An 18,425-nucleotide genomic window follows, 5' to 3' on the forward strand; every position below is an offset into this window, starting at 1 on the left:
CCTGCAAAGCCCCTCATGTGACTAGAGACCAGTAAGAATGGTCAAGAGACTTCCTTGGGGTTAATCCAGATCTCAAAGGGCAGAACCACAATGGCATATGAACAGTGGTTGCCTGCCTTTAGTCAAAACAGAGTGTTTATTCTGCCTTTTTATTGATTTTTTTTTTCATAGTAATGAGCATTCAGCTACTTCCTTAGCAAGACATTACATATTTATATGTTTGCAAAGTATTTTCACACACTTTACCTCTTGGGCTGTTATCCTCCTGACGGCTGTGGGGGAGTAATAGTATTATCGTTAGCCTTGTTCTTGCATTTGAGGACACTGGGGCTTGGTGAGGTGACACCGTTGCTGGACCCTACAGAGCTTGTGAGTCACAGAACTGGTGCTGGGAATCCAGGAGACTCTTGCAGCTTTCATGGTTCTTCCTGTATTTGGGGGGTAGTATGACCGCGTGATGATTTCTGCTTCCTGCCATGCTGGGGAAGGGCACACGTGCCAAGCACTGTGCTGTCACTTCACACTTGTCACTGGAGTATGTTCTCCCTTATCTCCCCACTCCGTTGCCGCCAACGATCAGGCTCACCAGAATGTTCACTAGAAACCTTCTTTTGCCAATACCTTCTTAACTTACAATCCTCTTCGTTCCCTACAGACCACTGGGGCAGTTCTTCTGCCTCTGATTTCCTTGCTGTCTTCTCTCCCCCAGTGTCTCCCTTCTTCTTCTTGGGTATCCTACACACCACTCAGCTGACTGTTGGTCTCTGTCCCATCCTCCGATGTCACAAACCCTCAGACACACTCACACACAGCACTAAGGAGAAGGCAGGGAGGGGAGCCACACTGCCTAAGGTCAACCAGATGTTCTTCATGCTTCTGAAGCATTTCCTGAGCACATCCAACATCCAAAGCACTGTGCAGAAACTGCCAGAAGTAGGAGGAGGCTTGGGGAGTATTACAGCCTTTCTTACAGCAGATCCTCAGGCTCGCGTGGGGAGGTGGCTTGCACACAGCCCCCCAGCCAGTGAGAGGCGAGTCTGGAGCCAGACAGCACACCACAGAAACAGGATCTGTTCTTTGTCTCTGGCTGGTGCTCGGCGTCCTGCTTCCTCCTAGGCCAGCCTTCTGTTCTTATTGGGTCCACTCAGGTTCTAGCAACAGTAAGACAAGTGGCCAGGTGAGGGACAGGACCCTGTTGTCCTTCGGTGATAAGAGTGGGCCGGAAATGGTTCCCGACTGGTAGAAGAGGCAAGCGCTGGCTGCAGCAAAACCAGGTTCTTTTCTGCACGTGTCTGAGCACACAGAGCATGGCTGCAAAGGCAGTGTTTAGCCTGTTTATTGAGCTCCTTCTGTGTTTTGGAAACTTCATGGAGATGGGCACTCAAAAAAATTCTCTCCTCAGTGAACTTACAAATAATGGCAAGACACAGCTTATCAAAATTTTTAGGAAGTCAGACCAAATTAATAGATGACATTTCAGAAGAATAGCCGTCATTGGAAATTCCATGAAATTAGTTTCCTCCATGCAAGAGGACTCTGTCAGCCATGAGGAGGGATTCTTCCCACCTCCCTGTGCCCTGCTCCCACTCCCCCACCCCCACCACCCAGATCACAGTGCCTGACTTCTGCTTCTTGGGGTGCATGCATGTCTTGGCCACACAATATTGTGCCTCCAACACAGATCTGCCCAGCCACCCCTCCCCACAAGGAGGACTCTGTGCTGCTGCAAGGTTGCCCTGGCAACGTCAGGGGACACATGAGCTCTGTTCCCAAGAAACGGCGCCTTGCCTTCTCCTCTATTAGTGATAGGAAGTCTGCCTCATAAATGGAGGGGCAAAGTAAAATTAAAGCATGATGTTTATGTCAAGGCTGCTATTTAACTTCTCTGCGGAGGGGAAAATGGAAGTGTGGGACGACCAGGGCATGAGGGCGCGGCCATACTTGTCTTCCCTGGGGTGCACACACACAGTCCACATACCTTGGAGCTAAACAGCATTTCACTTCTGGGGAGCCCTTCAGGGTTCTACCAAACCTCACCTTCCTTCTAAGCGGAGGGCCTCCTTGAGCCCGTTTTTGAACACGCGAGGTGGGGAGCGAGGGCCATGGGCTCTGCAGCCCAGCCTGTGTTCAGACCCAGGCTCTTAACCTCACCAACACCATGGCTTCTCCAAGCCTCAGCTTCCGCAAAACTCAAGGATGGCCGAGCTGCCAGAGTTGAGGGAATTAAGCAATTAAAATTCTTCGGTGCCTGGGGCAGAATGAACCCTCCAAAAGGGTGCTTTAAGAATGTCACATGTGATGTCTGATCCCCAGTCAGTTGACCACCCAGTCCCTTTACAGCAGATGGGGGGTGGTGTTGTGCCTCGAATACAGGCAGCCTTCCCTTTTATACGTCAGGGAACAGAGGCAGGGAAAGGCTAATGACTTAACCAGAATCGCACAGTAATTCTTTGGAGGGCCTGGGATTTCTGCCCCAAGGCCAGTATACTGCCTTGTTCCATGACCTTGGATAACCAACCTGGGCTCTTTCTTTGAATTAGAAATGGACAGAAAGGAGGAAGTGATACACAGAAAAGAAGGTTATACAGTATTTGTTTTTCTGCGTTTGGCTTATTTCACTTAGCATAATGTCCTCCAGGTTCCTGGTCTTATTTATATGTACAATCTAAAAAGGTTGAACTTTTAGGGGCACCTGGGTGGCTCAGTCGTTAAGCGTCTGCCTTCGGCTCAGGGCGTGATCCCAGAGTTCTGGGATTGAGCCCCACGTCAGGCTCCTCCGCTGGGAGCCTGCTTCTTCCTCTCCCACTCCCCCTGCCTGTGTTCCCTCTCTCACTGGCTGTCTCTATCTCTGTCACATAAATAAATAAATAAATAAATAAATAAATAAATAAATAAAATCTTTAAAAAAAAAAAAAACGGTTGAACTTTTAAAGCGAGGACAATGGTGGCTACCAGAAGCTGGGCGGTGGGGGCAATGGAGAGGTGCTGCTCAGAGGGTATAGGTTTCAGTGGATGAATGGGATCTAGAGCTCTGTATGCGACATAGTGACTACAGCTAGCGAGACTGTATTGTACACTTGACACTTGACAAGAGAGTACATCTTAATTGCTCCCACCCTCCCCAAACATGGAAACTACCTGAGGTGGTATGTTAATTGGCTTGATTGTTGATTCTTCATGTATACATGTATCAAAACATTCAGTTGTATTCCTTAAATGTATACAACTTTTATTTCTCAATTACACCTCAGTAAAGCTTGTTTGGTGGGGGGAGGATAGAAAAGGCGGCAGGGAAAAGCTGGTTTTGAGAGAGCCATATGTCTTAGTGCTTCCTGAAGGCAGCTATTCGAGTGATAGGGAAAACACAACGCTCATGCTTTAAATTGGGATTCTTCATGCAATTCCAGGACATAGGGAATAGGGAAAGACTGAGTTTGCCAGGAAAACTTTTTGCAGCTTGGGGATGTCTTTAGAATGACCTATACTAACAACGGTTGAAAGAATCATTGGAGGCCAGAGGATGGAGGATGAGTGACTGATAAGAGATGGGCCTTCGCCCTGAGAACATGGTCCGAGGCACTGATTTAGGACTCTCGCTTTGGAGTAGGGCTCCCAGGAGACTCATTCTCCCCATCTGTCCTTCTTTTGCCTGCCTGGCTGTCTCCAGATAAATTACCATTTGCCAGGGGGTCCTAGAAATATCTTAGAATGGCGTTCGTCCCAGCCGTGTGTGTCATTACTCAGAATAGAACTGACTTAAACCAGCTTGGGATCCATTGGTAACAGATTTGGAGAAAGTCAACTATCTTTGGCAGCTCGAAAGTTCACTTCCCTCGAGAGGCACCCTCTTGTAATATTTTAAAATATACAATAATATGAGAAAACTCTTAGGGACTTGAGTTCCTGTCTTAACATTTGAGATAGATTTCCCCTTTGGAAGGGAAGAAATAAGAATAAACATTTTCAAAAGTCGGCTTCGAAGTGTAATAATCAACAAACCAAATACAATTCCTTTGGGGAAATGGGTGGCCTTGGGTGTGGGGCGTAGAGGACTCATCTGCAGTTCCTATGAAAGGCTTGCCTTTAAAAAAGGAAAGTTGATTGATTAGTATAAAATGTCATAGAAATGTCCAAGTGCTAACCCCCTGAGGTGATAAAATACCAGGTTTTGGGTAACCCGCCAAGCTCCCATGTCAGGATTAATTGGCAGTCATATTAGTAACAAGCGTGACGCAGGCTGTGCTATTGTGGGCATATCCCTTTGACTTGTACAAAGTGGTCACATGAAAAACAAAGGAAGATTAAAAATTCTACCAATTATTTTATCTTCTGTGCACTTGAGTGGACTGCTAGCTGGAAAAAGCTCAGGATATTTAAACCAAATGGACTGTACTTGTCGCTTATTTAAAGTAAATATCTTTGGGAGATGTAAGTAGGTGTTGGAAAAATCCCTACTGGGCCTCACTGGATGCCACTTCATTCTGGAAGCTTAAAGTAAAGACCCCTTAGAGTGGCATTTGTAGGTCTCGGATTCCATGGTCAAGCAGGGTGCTAGAGCCTGGGGAAGACAGCCCAGGGGCTGTGGCTGAGGACGCTGGGGAAAGTGTTGCTGCCTCTGCCCCTTCCCACTTGCTTTCTCCTCAGAAGAGCTGTGATTGACAAGAGAAAGTCTGGTAGCTGGGGGGCACACACTCCGATCCATGGCTAGTGGGTGGGTATGGGATAGCTGTGAGCAGTTGGAGAGCTCTAGTGAACAGTGAGAGCCACAGCCAAAGTCAGTTTTACTTAGGAGCCAAAGAAAACATCTCTGTGGAGAAACATGGAGGGCCAGAGACAGAGACAGATTTCAAGTAGGGCTCGTCGCCTCTCTCTAGTGAGACTTCTAAGGCAGCGTTCTAGAAAGGAACCAGCAATGTGGTTTCTCGGTCATAGATGAGATGTGAGCATCTCCAGTGGGTAGTCTTCGTGAGAATGCTCACTGCTAAAATCACCAGGACAGAGGGCTGCTGTTCTCTTCCCCACCAATAGCCCATCATCTGCTCTGGTGGTCAGACCAGGCTAGCCCTAAGGGTCCCGGAACAGGGGCCCTGCTGGCCCTCTGTGGGCCATGGGGGCACAGGTGGGCATCTTTCCTGGAGTAGAGAACCTGCAGCACACACTGCATTTTAATCCCTGGCCTCCTTGACTCGATGTAGTTCCTTCTCTTCACAGAGCACAGTTTGTAGCTTATAGAAATGGGCTGGGTGCTTGTAGGATGCAGGGTGTTTACCGATTGGTAAGAGGAGCAGAGGGCAGACAAGATTTGCCAATCCATTTAACTCCTACATATTAGAGTATTCAAATATTTAATTAGAATATTGAATATTAGAATATTGAAAATCATCTAGACCTGAAACAAGACTTTCCATTCTGGAAGAACAGCATATCCCCCCATTGCCTCAGTACCCCATCACCTAAACAAAGTCTCTTTGTACCTGATAGGGCCAGACCAGACCGGAAATGATGTCAAAGCTCTTCCCAGGGCCAGACCCCAAAAGTTCTAGATGTGGCGGCAGGAAGGCAATTATCCAAACCTGCTAAATACCCAGCGCTCCTCTGGCTGTGACCAAGTGAAAATTTTAAGTGTTGAGTTTTAAAAGGAAAGCTGCCAATGGGTGTTCTGTAAATCATTTGTGCCAGCAGACTGACCCCATTATGTCAGCTAATCCTGGAAATACAGGAGGTAAATTTAAATCTTCGAGCATGAAGCACTTAATCAATATTCTAAATGTTTTTCTTGCAATTTATGCTAGCAGAGCAATGGGGTGCTTTGGCGTCCTGTTAATCTTCCACTTGAGAGCAAGGCCAGGGTGGTGGGATTTTGCACAGAATGATTGGTGGGAGCTGGAAGGGGAGTGAGTGAGGTGCTTACTTCCACACCAGGCCCCTGGCTTGGGGACGGTCATCCCCGGACTCAGTCCACCCATGCCAGCGGATGGAGCCACCGTGCGGGCACCTCCTGGGGACTGTTCTTTCACCTGTGCTTGACAGCTTGACAGTGGCTTTGTTAGCAAGAGCATGAGCTTTGGGGTCAGATGGACCGGAGTGAAAACCCTGGCTCGGTTCCTATTGCTCTGTGACCAGGGGCACATCTCCTACCTTCTCTGAATGTCTGCTGTACAACATCACCTGCCTCTCACATTGGTTGTGAGGATTAGAAACCTGGTTCCCGTTATGCAAAGAGCCCAGCATGACTGTCCAACCCTCTCCACGTGGTAAGTAGCCACCGCTCTTAGCATGATTGATGAGACGTGTGAGAGCTTTAACTCTGAACCCTGGGACTGTAAAGGAAGGGCTCTTCCCAGCAGCTGGGAGTCCATGGAGAAAAACAGATGGAGCTCTCTAGATTGTGCTTTCTTAATTTGTAAGAACCGTTGGAACGGAGTGGTATCCAGCTGATTCTAAGAATTGGTCATTGTAGAAAGTCCTAAGGAAGGAGGGAAGTACAAGTGTACTTTGGACACCGGGACGAGAAGGAAGGGAAACCAAACAGCAGTAAAGAAAGGACCAGGTTTTGCGGGGTTACTCCATCTCCCCGTGCCCACAAGGAGTCTCCTGGGAGTGTCATCCTAACCACCAGCTTCTCGGTGGTGTGACTGGAGCCGAGACAGTAGTCAGGTCTTGGTCCAGCCTGGGTCCCAGAGTTGGACTGTCTGCCAGGAGCTATTGCCACATCTCTTTAACCAGCACTGACCTGGGGAAGAGGTGACACAGCTGTAAACAGGAAACTGTCTTAGTTGCAGAAAAGATCATGTCCGAGAACCAGCCCCGCGTCTCAAACTGTGACACCAAGACTTTGATTCCTTCCCATATCTGCATTCTGCCGGTACTGTTATTTGCTTCATATTCATCTTTAAACTCAATTACTAGGGGCACCTGCGTGGCTTAGCTGATTAAGCCGCTGCCTTAGCTCAGGTCATGATCCCAGAGTCCCGGGATCGAGTCCTACATCCAGCTCTTTGCTCAGCAGGGAGCCTGCTTCTCCCTCTCCCTCCCCCTGCTTGTGCTCACTCTCTCTCTCTGATTAAAAAAAAAAAAACTTCAATTACTAGATATACTTACTTGTATAAACACTATTATTTTTAGACTCATTCGAAGCTGTTAAAAACATATGTGACGCATATGTGAATCAGTGTGCTAGTTCTCTGTACATTATAATCAATATATAAATATTAAAATTAAAAATGTTAGTAATGCTGCCTGCATAGTGTCATAGACACCAGTGGTCCCCAAACCCTCTTTGAGAAACATTATAAGCCATCCAATACGACAGAACCCAGAACTATTTGCTTTGATAACGTGCATCACCTTTTCATGGTTGGGTAGTAATAAAGCAAGTGTGTATAAGCTCTCCCCATGAGTCGAGTACTGTTCTAAGCACATCACATGTGTATAGTCACTCACTTAGTCCCCACAGTAACCTCATGAGGTCAGTACTATTATTATTCCCATTTTTTCCGACAACTGGCCTGAGACACAGAGAGGCTGGCTCGGGGAAGGAGAAAGAAGAGGCGCATCTTTCCCTCCTGTGTGCTTTAAATGACTACACTGTATTACTTAAATCAGAGCACTTTACCTTTTTGTTTCTAGGTAACATTATTCACTCAATATAGATTAAAATCAGTCCGTACATTCTTGTGGAACATGTGGCAGATGGAGGTGCCAGACTGGTTCATAAACTGCCATAAAGAACGGAAACGATACCTGTTCTGACACCAACTGGTGTCCCTAGAACTCAGTCCTGATGCCAGCTCTCGGAGGCAACACTGACACCAAAGGTTAAGGGCACCGTCTCCAACAAGACAGCACTGACTTCAGATGCCAGCCACACATCAGGGATCCCCAGGCCACCTGCACTTCTGACCAACCAGCTACAAATGCAGGGCTTCCCCCGACCCCTCAGATTCAATCCACGAGTGTGACTCAGAACTCAGGAAAGCACAATACTTATCATTATGGTTTTATTATAAAGGATACGAATCAGGACTAGCCAAATGGAGAGAGACTGAGGCTGAGGTCTGAGACAGTCTCCAGAAGAGAGCTTTTGTTCCCTCTCCCTGTGGGATCAGGACACGTCCTCCTCCCAATGCACTGATGCATTCGTCCCCAGGAAGCACCGCTGAGCTGCAGAGACCAGAGTTTTAATTGGGGTTTCATTACACAGACGTGATTGATTGAGCCATTGGGCCTGTGATTGAATGCAATCTTCTACCCCTCTCTGCTCCCTGGAGGTCAGGCGGTTGGGCTGACCTCGCATGATTCAAAGCCCCAGCCCCTTGGCCCATAGTTGGTCTCTCTGGTGACCAGCCCCCGTTCTGAGTCATCTCATTACCATAAATTCAGGTATGATCCAAAGGGCTCATGAATACCAAAGATACTCCTGTCACTCGAGAACTTCCAAGGATGTATAGGTTGTCTCCCAGAAACCAGGGACAAAAGCTAGTCAAATTCCAATTTTAATTCTAGGGCCAAACAGTGAAACTTCTCATAAGAAAGCGGGAGTTGAACTTTTGAGCATGGGCTCCTTTCACCACTTACCAGCCATGAATCCTTGGGCAAACTACTTAGCCTCAACTTCCTCATCCCTGAAATGGGGATGACAGTGGTAGAGCCTGTTATGAGCATTAAATGTGATCCTGCGGGGGCGCCTGGGTGGCTCAGTCATTAAGCATCTGCCTTCAGCTCAGGTCATGATCCCCGGGTCCTGGGATTGGGCTCCCTGCTCAGTGGGAAGTCTACTTCTCCCTCTCCCACTCCCTCTGCATGTGTTCCCTCGCGCGCTCTCTCTCTCTCTCTGTGTCAAATAAATAAGTGAAATCTTTAAAAAGAAAAAAAAGAAAAAAAATGAAAGTGATTCTGCGTGTAAGGTATGCTCGGTGCAGCGCCCAGCTCAGGAACCATGTAAATCTTTCTAATCTGTAAGTTTTCAGCACCTGGACGTCACTGGTCCTCTTAGTCCCATCTTCAGTAATAGAGAAGTGCCCTGAGGGGGGCAGGCTGGCTTGTGCATTGCTTTGTGGGTCCTGTTTTCCAGTGGCTTTTCTGGTCTTGTGGGGCTTTGCGCCTCAGAACAGGCTTGTTAAGGATGAGAAAAGGTGAGGCCTTGCCAGGGCGGGGGTTTGGAAATGTAATTCAGAGTCAGATGATTCTCTGTGGGGGGGGTCACTTGCTTCCTTGGAATTCTTTGCAGAAGGTGGGCTGTGCACCTCTCTGCCCATCTTGGAAACTTCAGTGAGGATGTTTCCATGAATTGAAGAGCTCCACCAGACCAGACTTGCTCAACCTTGGCCCTCTTGACTTTCTAGCCTGGAAATTCTTTTTTGTGGGGGCTGCCCTGTGCCCTGTAGGGTGTCGAGCAGCACCCCTCGCCTCCACCTTCTTGATGCCAGCAGCACCTTTCCCCAGTTGTGACAACCACAGATGTCCCCAGACAGAGCCCGATGTCCCCTGGAGGGCGGAATCATCCCTGACTGAGGCCCACCGTCCAGGAAACGAGGGCTGCCTCAAAGACGCCCTTTCCTTTTTACAACGAGGGAAATGGTGGTGTTGGAGAGTCTTTTCAGGTTTCCCTATGTGGTGAGGGGCATATGGAGACGGAAGAGCGAGCCGCTGCATTGGACCACATCTTTCCTGGTAGTGCAGGCAAGAACAATGGAAAGGGGCTGCAGTGGCCACCGAAGGCCCATGTTTGGACACTGAAGTTGATTTCCCCAAGGCGACACTCTCTTGGAAAGGGGCCTGTGGATGGTATCACAGGTGGTACTAACTGAGGCTCTCGCCCTGATTCTCATCACCCGAGGACCTGCTGGTCTCCACAGCCCTCCGGGCCCCACGCGCCCTCACCTTCTTCTGACAAATGTTTTTCCACCCACCCGGCACCCTGGACGGCACTCCATTTCAAAGGAGACTTTTGCCGGACGACCAGCGTGGATGGAAAGGTGTACACCCCACCACCGTCGGGTTTCACGGGGAGTTTCGGGGGGCGGGAGGGGTGGTTGAGCAGGATCATAGGGCCAGTGCCAGACGCTCCACCGCCGAGCCCTCAGCGCATGTGCTGAATCTAAGGGACTCCGGCAACACAGAGGCCGTTTCCTGAGCCCTTTGTTTTAAGAAAACGACTTTGGTGCTTCCTGCTATGCGTGGTGTTTGGTTTATGGTCTTCGTGAGGTCTCCATCATTTCTGTGTATTACGGAGTGTTTTCTAGCCCCCGCTGCTGTGTTGGTCCCATAAAAAAAAAAAGTCCAGATGTTGGCTATACCTGCAGGTCCTTTGCATCATGCTCTCCTGCTCGGAGCGAGTTTATTTCCCCCACTCGGGGAGAAATGAGCTGTGGGGGGTGTCTTCCCTTAGCAGCAGCACTAAGCTGCAGGGCCCCCCACCCAGGCTGCTTCGGGGTTCCCCTGGAAGCCGCACCGCAGAGCTCTGGACCAGGCTGCCAAGTGGCCCAGGGACCGTGCGTGATGGGCCGGCTACTCCCAGCATGGAGAGGCTGCCGGCGGCCTCCTGGGACTTAATCTTCCCAGCTGCAGGTGCCCGCAGATGAGCTCAGAGGGAGGCTGCCTCCCAGCATCCACCCACGTTAGCCCTGGGAGGAAGGAGGCTGTTGTAAAAACAGTTTCCTAAATAACTGCTTATAGAGCATTTTCAAAGCCCTTCATCCAGGAGAGTGCTTGAATTCAGAGCTCAAAAATGGGGTATTACTCCATTAAGGCTGCCGTACAGCCTGCTGAAATGCGCCTTCAACTGCGTATTCAAACCCCATTAGACACGGAAGCTTGCAACGTGGAACTGGTACCAGAAAACAGACATTTCATCTTGGGGGTCAGGCTTCACGGCAGGGAGGGTGGCGTCATCCCCCCGCGACAAAGGCCCCCCGGACTGGGGGGCCTCAACCACAGACAATTGTTCCTCACAGCTCAGAAATCCAACAAGGTGTGGGCAGGGCTGGTTTCTCCCGAGGCCTTTCTCTGTGGCTTGCATGTGGCTGCCTTCTCACTGAGGCTTCACGTGGCCTTTCCCTGTGTGTGTGCGTCCCCGTTGTCCCTCTGTGTGTCCAAATCTCCCCTCCGTATAAGGACACTTGTCAGATTGGATTGGGACCCACCTTAACAGCCGCATTTTCACTGAATCACCTCTTTAAAGGCCTCTCTTCAAATACAGTCCCATCCGGAGGACCTGGAGAATGGGGCTTTCATATATGAATTGGGGGGGGACCCCGTTCAGTCCATAACCAATGTGTGAGGGACAGGTACTTAATAACTAAACATTTGACAGTTTAAAAATCTCGTTTATGGAGTACATTTCAGTGGGAAAAAAAATTACTATTACCACAAGTCTTCCCTGAGTGCACAGGGTTCTGCTAAGTAACTCTTGTGTAGCCTTTGAACACAAGAGACTCACTCTTGGCTGGTCCTGTGGTGGAAAGAACATGGGGAAAGACCCCTCCGTGGGGAAGAAGCGCCGTCCCGCCCAGCCCGCCAATGTCCGCTGTCTGCCTTGCCTGAAGCGCCTGCTGTCCCGTGTGAGCTTCCACAAACTTAATTGGAGTAATGATTTTTTGTGATTGACATGTTTGCACTGTAGCAAACTTTGGTTGAACATATTGTTAGAATATACAGTACTGTAATTTAAGATTATTTTATCAGCAGTAAAGGGTTTTATAATTCATTTAAAAAAGTTGTAATGGGCTTGAGCATCTTCAATATAGTTTAATAATATAGCGTTTTATAGCTGGCTGTAAAATTTCAGATTACGGTTTCAGCAATTGTGCAATTCTATTTTATAGTTTAATAATTGTTCAAATGAAGGAGAGTATAAAGTTCCTAAAAACCAATTTAATGACTTAGAAAAATAGCCTTTGTCAAAATCTAATGTATACCTTTAATGAACCCAGCTGTCACCTTTTCAACAAAGGCGGATCATGGCGCCTATTTTTCTCAACCACAAAGCCCTCCAAATTAAGCACCCAGAGTGTCGTATCTCTGAGTTATATTTTTTCTCCTTCTTTAAAAAATCTTTCATCCCTAATCTCCTTCAGCCAGAATAAGCCTGTTTGCCAAGCACACGGTAGACACCAGCGAGTCCGAAGCCCTTCAGCAGGAGCAGGGAGAAAATTGGTTCTCTCTTGAGAAGGTTCTTTGTTTTACAGATGACCCCTTGATCACACTGCTTCAACCCCAGCTTCTGATTCTAATAAAGTCCCTTATTAATGCCTCCAGATACCCCATACCTTACCATTCTGTGAGTGGCAAAATGGGGAACCCTACATTATACTATAATTGTATACTATTAAGACGAGTAATAAAAGTGTTAGCATATAGCATTGGGGAAAAGGCACTATTTCACGTTGTCATTGGAATTATAGTTCGTGTTGTTGTATTTCTGGGATTTTCCAGGGTTATGTTGTCAGACAACTAAAATCAACAAAAGAGGAGGCTCCGGACCAGGTATGCAAACACAGGTATCATGGAGCACAGCTTGAGAACATGGTCCCAGGACACTTGGGTGCAGTGATCCTTGGGTGGACCGGCTCTGAGTCGGAGCCCTATTGCAGCAGAAATGGCAGCAGTCAGAGGAAGAGCGCATGTGGCTGAGCTCCTTCCTGGTGGGGGTGCAGTCCAAGGACTTGGGGCTCACAGCGCATTTCCACTCTGTTAGAAACACGTAATGGCGGGGAGGCTGACTTTGAACCGCCCATCTGAGAAGTGAGCAGGAGAGAGGGCACCTGCAGTGGTAGACGCTCTCTTGCATCACCCCGAAATGATGGGGCCTCCTTTTCCCTGCTTCCCACTAGGCTCCCCCTTCTCGGTCAGCTCCAGAGAACATCTAGCTGAAATTTGCTGCTGCTTGGGGACAACGGAAGGCTGTCCGTCCCAAGGGCCTCTGGGTAGACTTTGCCAGGTTGCAGTCACTTCAGCAACGATGCCTACAGCTGGCAGGCATTCTTGCTCTCCCGGGACAGGCATTTGCTCCAGGTGTCACCTGTTGTCTGTACCTATTCCGTGTCCCAGAACATGGCACCCCCTACGAGGTGAGGGGTAGCACTTAGTGATTGTGAAGTCCTATGGAGAGCCCAGGCAACACCATCATTCAATTTATCCTCAAACCAAGCTCGCTTTGAGATATGATATACCCTAAGCATTGAGTGTGCTGATGCTTGACAAGGGATTGTGCAGACAATAGGCCAACAGCAGCATGGTTAGTTCTCTCCAAGGTTTTGGTTTTGGATTTTAAGGAAAAGAGGTTGTGCTGAAGAATAGAAAACCCGGAAGGATCCGGCTTCTTGCTACAATAGAATCAAACCTTCCTGTGGACTTCAGTGGAGAGTAACTTCGTCTCCTTAACCCTTGGATTCATCATCTATAATATGGGAGTAATGAGCACTACTGCCTGGGAGGGTTGTAATAATTAAACAAATTAAAATTCTCCGGCGTAGTTACTGAGCCTTCAGTTCAGCCCAGCAACTGTTTTTATCATTATTTTATCTTCCCGGTGGGTCTGTGCTTAAGCACGAGACAGAAGGAGCTTGTACTAAGGGGGCATTTGGCAACCTTTATCCTGAAATTCATTGGGGACATGAACTTGGGCATCACACAAGGTGCGTACCCTGCAGAAGGGAACCAGGCTCAAGTGGATTACCCACTTACGATGTCTTCTCCCAAACATCTTTGCTTTACCACTTTTGTAAAAAAATGGGGATAATAACTTAAGGATGGGGATGGGAAGACTAGACCCCCTTAGTGCACTCTAGAGCCATTAGGCCACCTGTCCCTGTGGTTTAGATGGCAGTGAGGCTGGTCCATCAGAGGGACAGTAATTCAGCAGCTGGACGATCGCTTAACCCAATTGCCGGGTAATAAACATACTTAATAAAAAGGAATCTGGTGTCTGCACCGTCTTGGCCATCAGTACGCGCTCTTGTCCTGGGTGACCCACGAGAATACCTCTGAGCACACGTAGCTCACATGCTATAAATAAATCCAATTTCTTGTATCCCCTGCTGACCTTTTATCCTTAGAACTTCTAACCAACCATGCCTCCCTGAACAGCAGTCTCTGCCTTGTGTGTGAGCCATGGAGCTCACGTGTGGGAGCAGAATGGCTCCGGTTCTCCTGTGAGGGTCAACAGAAGTCTCCCCTCCACTGGGCCCCTCCTATTTGAAGCCCGAGAGGAGTCATACCATGGACAGGGCTGTCTGGAAGGGAAGCTGCAGACGGTGGGCACTGAGTAGACATCGAGGAGTTTTCCCCAGAGTGGCCACTGCTGTCCGCTCCCAGGCAGCAGGCGTGACCCCGGGCTTACTACTGCCTCCCTGGGTACCTTCTCAGCTGTCAGCAGGATAACCAGAACTACTTCCGCGGGTCGATCTGAGGGTTATGGGAGGTAATGTGCGCCACATCTGGCATGGAGTCCCTGTGCATGGGTTTGGGAGTCAGGAGGGCTGAGGTCCAACAGATGACATCTCAGGGCAGCTGCTGCAGCTGCAGAGACTTGGCAAATGCCAGCCTCTCCGAGCCCGTGTTTCTCGATCTGTGCAGAGGGGAGAGCTCCGCTCAGAAAGTCTTGTGAGTGGTTGGGAGTGTTCGGTTAGGCACCGATGGGGTCAGTTATAGGAGGAGACTGTCGTGAATGGTAACTGGTCACAGTTCTCACCATGAGTCTGCTTGGTTTCCTCAATTATCTGTTTCTCCTCTGTCTACTAAAAACATACTTTTCTTTAAAGTTTTTTTAAGATTTGCTTTCAGCTGGTTTTTCACAGCACCAGGGGTGCTCCATCTTTCGAACAGAGGGTGAACAAAAGCCCGGGGTCGGTTCTATCTGCAGCCCACGGCATTTTATATGAACCCTTAGTTACCACCATAAGTCACAGAGCCATTACGGGGCCGCACTCAGCTGCACATATATGCACAGGAGAATGAGAGGCTTAATAAATATTATCTGATGGCAATGAGGATGCGTGCCTGATGGGACAGGCTTCATGCACTTCTCATCAGAGACCACAATGAATCTTTTCTGTTGCTCTTGCACATTTGCATTTCCAACTGCACATTTGAGACAACAAATGTTTCATTTTAGGGCCATCCCCCGAGTTGCCTTTCTACCCTCCTTGCTGAGTGTTTGCTCTACGGAACGCCTCCCTTACCCCACACCAAAATGTCTTTCACACATTGTTTGGCATAATCTTACTGGCAATTGGGCATCATTTTCTAAAATAAAGGTCATAGTTGCTTCTTGTCTGAATATTTTACAAATCAAGCAAGTTAACCATGAAGGAAAACACGGTTCTCTGGTGTAGTTTGCAACCTGTGTTTGCCCCAACCTCGGGAAAAACGAAATGGCTGGAAGATGATCCCGGGAAGTATGGAAGGGAGGAAGGCCAGCTCGAGTGCCGTGTTAGGCTTCCTGCTGGAGACAGTGTCTGCACCATCTTGCCATTAGTGTTGAATTACAAGTGCAGGGCTGCAGGCATCCTTTTTATGGCATGCTGGAGACTGACGAGCAAGCCCGGGGGACTGCTTAGCTAATGGAGGACTGTTGATATATCTTACTGGACTGTATCTCTTTCATTGCATTCATTTTTAAATCCAAGGGCTCACAGAAGATCATGTTCACAAGCCAAATTAGCTCTAGCTTTTGCATTTCTCCAGTCCAAGAATACCAGCCTAGAGACCGCAGGGAGGCTATGCAACCCTCAGCAGCACCCTGAGGTCTTAAAGGACTTCCCCCTTTCACATTTGATTCTCAGAACAACTCTGTGAGGTAAGCAGGAGGGCAGAGATTATTACGATTGAAGCTGATGGTTGAAAAGCCAAGAATAGGACCTTCCTAGCCTGTGTTCATTTTATCATCCTTTATCAATCAAACTGGTACCAGGAGTAAATTCTAAACCGCAGGAGAAGCTCTCTTAACTGCCTCGTGTAACCAGCTCATCACAGAAGCCAACCTCTCCATTCTCTTGTAAATATCTAATGCCCAAGACAGACAGCATGCCCCAAGCGGGTCACCTCTGTCCATCTGCTCACCCCTGCCCTTGCTCTCTCCAGTTGAGAGGCAGGCTTAAAAGAGTCAGGCACGTTTGTTCTCAAACCTTTTTTATGCTCTTACGGTTGGTGTTTTGTTTACAAATTTAAATCGGTATTATATGAAGGATTTGAAAGAGGAGCACAGAAGGAAGCATAGTTGTTTCGATGAAAACTAAGTTGAACACATTGAGAAAGCCAAATTCCTTTAAAAAATGCCTTTGGATTAGGTGGGGGTGAGACAAAATTATAAAAGACTGAGAAAAATTATAAAAATGTAAAAAGATTCTGCTCTGAGATTCCTCTGTGGGTATGAAACAAATGTCACTCCTGTTTTAAAGAGACTAAAACTGGAAATTGTAGATCGTGAATTAATTATAGGTGTAGCTTCCACAAAAAATAAGCCAGGGAACTCCAAACAGCAAATTCTTTCTTTAAAAAACTTTTTTTTAAAAGATTTATTTATTTATTTGAGAAAGACAGCGAGGAGAAGGGGCAGAGGAGAGAGAATCTCAAGCAGACTCCCTCCTGAGCGTGGAGCCCGATGCAGGGCTCAATCTCAGGACCCTGAGATCATGACCTGAGCCGAAACTAAGAGCTGGACGCTTAACTGACTTGAACCACCCGGGCGCCCCAAAGAACTTCTTTTAAAGAAGTTAGCTTTGGTCATGTCCCCCAAAATCAATAAAAGACAGACATTCAGATTTGAAATTAGATTATTTGATATAACACATACAATGAAATAGTATTATCCAGCCTTAAAAAACAAGGATATCCTGCAGTATGCAACAACAGGGAGGAATCTGAAGGACGTGATACTAAGTGAAATAAGCCAGCCACAGAAGGACAAGTACCGCATGATTCCACTTAACATAAAATCTCTAAATCCTCAAACTCATGGAAGCAAAGAATGGAATTGTGGTTGCCAGAGGCTGGGTGGAGGGGAAACAGGAAGTGGTGTCGCTTTTCAGTGGGTGTAGAGTTTTGGGGATGCTGGATGAATATAGGTTCTGGGGTGTGCTGTGCAACATTGGGCCTATAGTTAGCACTGCTGTATCGTGTACTTCAGATTTTGTTAAGAGAGTAGATCTCATGTTCAGTGTTCTTATCACACTTTTTTTTTTAAAGCAGCTTTGAAATAAAAAGTTTGAGACAAATGTGTCATTTTTGAGTGATTTAATGATTTTGCCCTTTAACTTAATTTCTCAATTGACAAATAATCTATGGGCACAGTCCCCAAACCTGTCAGGTAGTAGGATTTCTACCCTAGGCTTGGCCCTAAGCTCAACCTGAATTGCGCAGTTAAACTTGGAATACCCCATGGGTGCCAGGAGTCCAAGACCTGCTAGACTCGAGAACATGAATCCACGTCTCTTTCAAGGCTACGACCCCCCCCACCCTTTCCCCCACAATCTGGCCTCAGTTCAGTTCACTGCACTGGCTTTGGAGGCCTTGTCTAAACAGCCCAACCAGGATCTGAGCCTGCACTTCTTCTGGGTAAGGAAGCCTCACTTCAGGCCTCCTCAGCCTTTCCCCACCCCCATCTTACGACCAGGCTCAACCTGCCCAGAGCATACCAGACTAAGGAAACTTGGCACCCAGTGGGCCGTCCTAAACCAATGCTGAGTGAAATCTCTTTATAAGGCCTTCTTAGAGCTTCAAGTAATGAAAGTCCTCTGGCCAAGATTCAGTTAGACACACTGTCTTGCTGAGAGTGAGTAGAAAAGCCGCCCCTTTCTCAGAAGGACACTTGCCCCATCCCCCCCTCCTCTCCTCATAGCCCCTCAGCCCCTACCCGACCTGCAGCAGGGTCCGTGGGGCTGGCAGAGATCAGTCTGGCGGAAATGCATCCCTTCCCTGCTGAGCACGGGCGCGAGAAGACAAACTTCCAAGCCCAGGGGCTCAGAGCAGGTCTGATTTATGTGTCGACTTGTTTTCCGCAGCTGACTTTACTGCACATTATTCAGACCAGTGGTTGCAAGTGGTTGTTACCAAGTTTGTAGGAAAACCAAATCCATAGGAAGGTGAGTTTCAAAACAGACCGCGGCAGGGATTTTGGAAAGGCTGGCCAGCGGCTTGTGACCAGACCAGCAGTAAAACCTCCCCAGGCTCCCCCAAATCCAACGGGCAAAATCCAAAAAGCTGAGAAGAGCACAATACTACAGAGCCCTGGACAGACCACCATTCCTTAGCTCAGATTCACTCGCAGGCAGCTGCTTTCTTCTGTCTTCTTTTGTGTAGAAATTAACGTGGATAAATATGTATATGGAGTACACAGTAGAATTGCTATAAGTACCGCCTATAAAAGTCTACAGTCAGGGGAGTCTGTGTTTTTAAAATGCAGTGTAAAAATGCAGACTGAAGCA

At 47.9% G+C, this 18,425-nt stretch overlaps 1 protein-coding gene across 11 annotated transcripts in view; it reads left to right on the plus strand.

Moving 5' to 3' along the window:
• The window catches only part of GFRA1 (GDNF family receptor alpha 1), a 203,825-nt gene that overhangs the window by 176,614 nt on the left and 8,786 nt on the right, over positions 1-18,425 (plus strand). The window lies entirely within an intron of this gene.

The sequence above is a fragment of the Ursus arctos genome, unplaced genomic scaffold, assembly GCF_023065955.2.
Source record: "Ursus arctos isolate Adak ecotype North America unplaced genomic scaffold, UrsArc2.0 scaffold_7, whole genome shotgun sequence".
Classification (NCBI taxonomy): Eukaryota; Metazoa; Chordata; class Mammalia; order Carnivora; family Ursidae; genus Ursus; species Ursus arctos.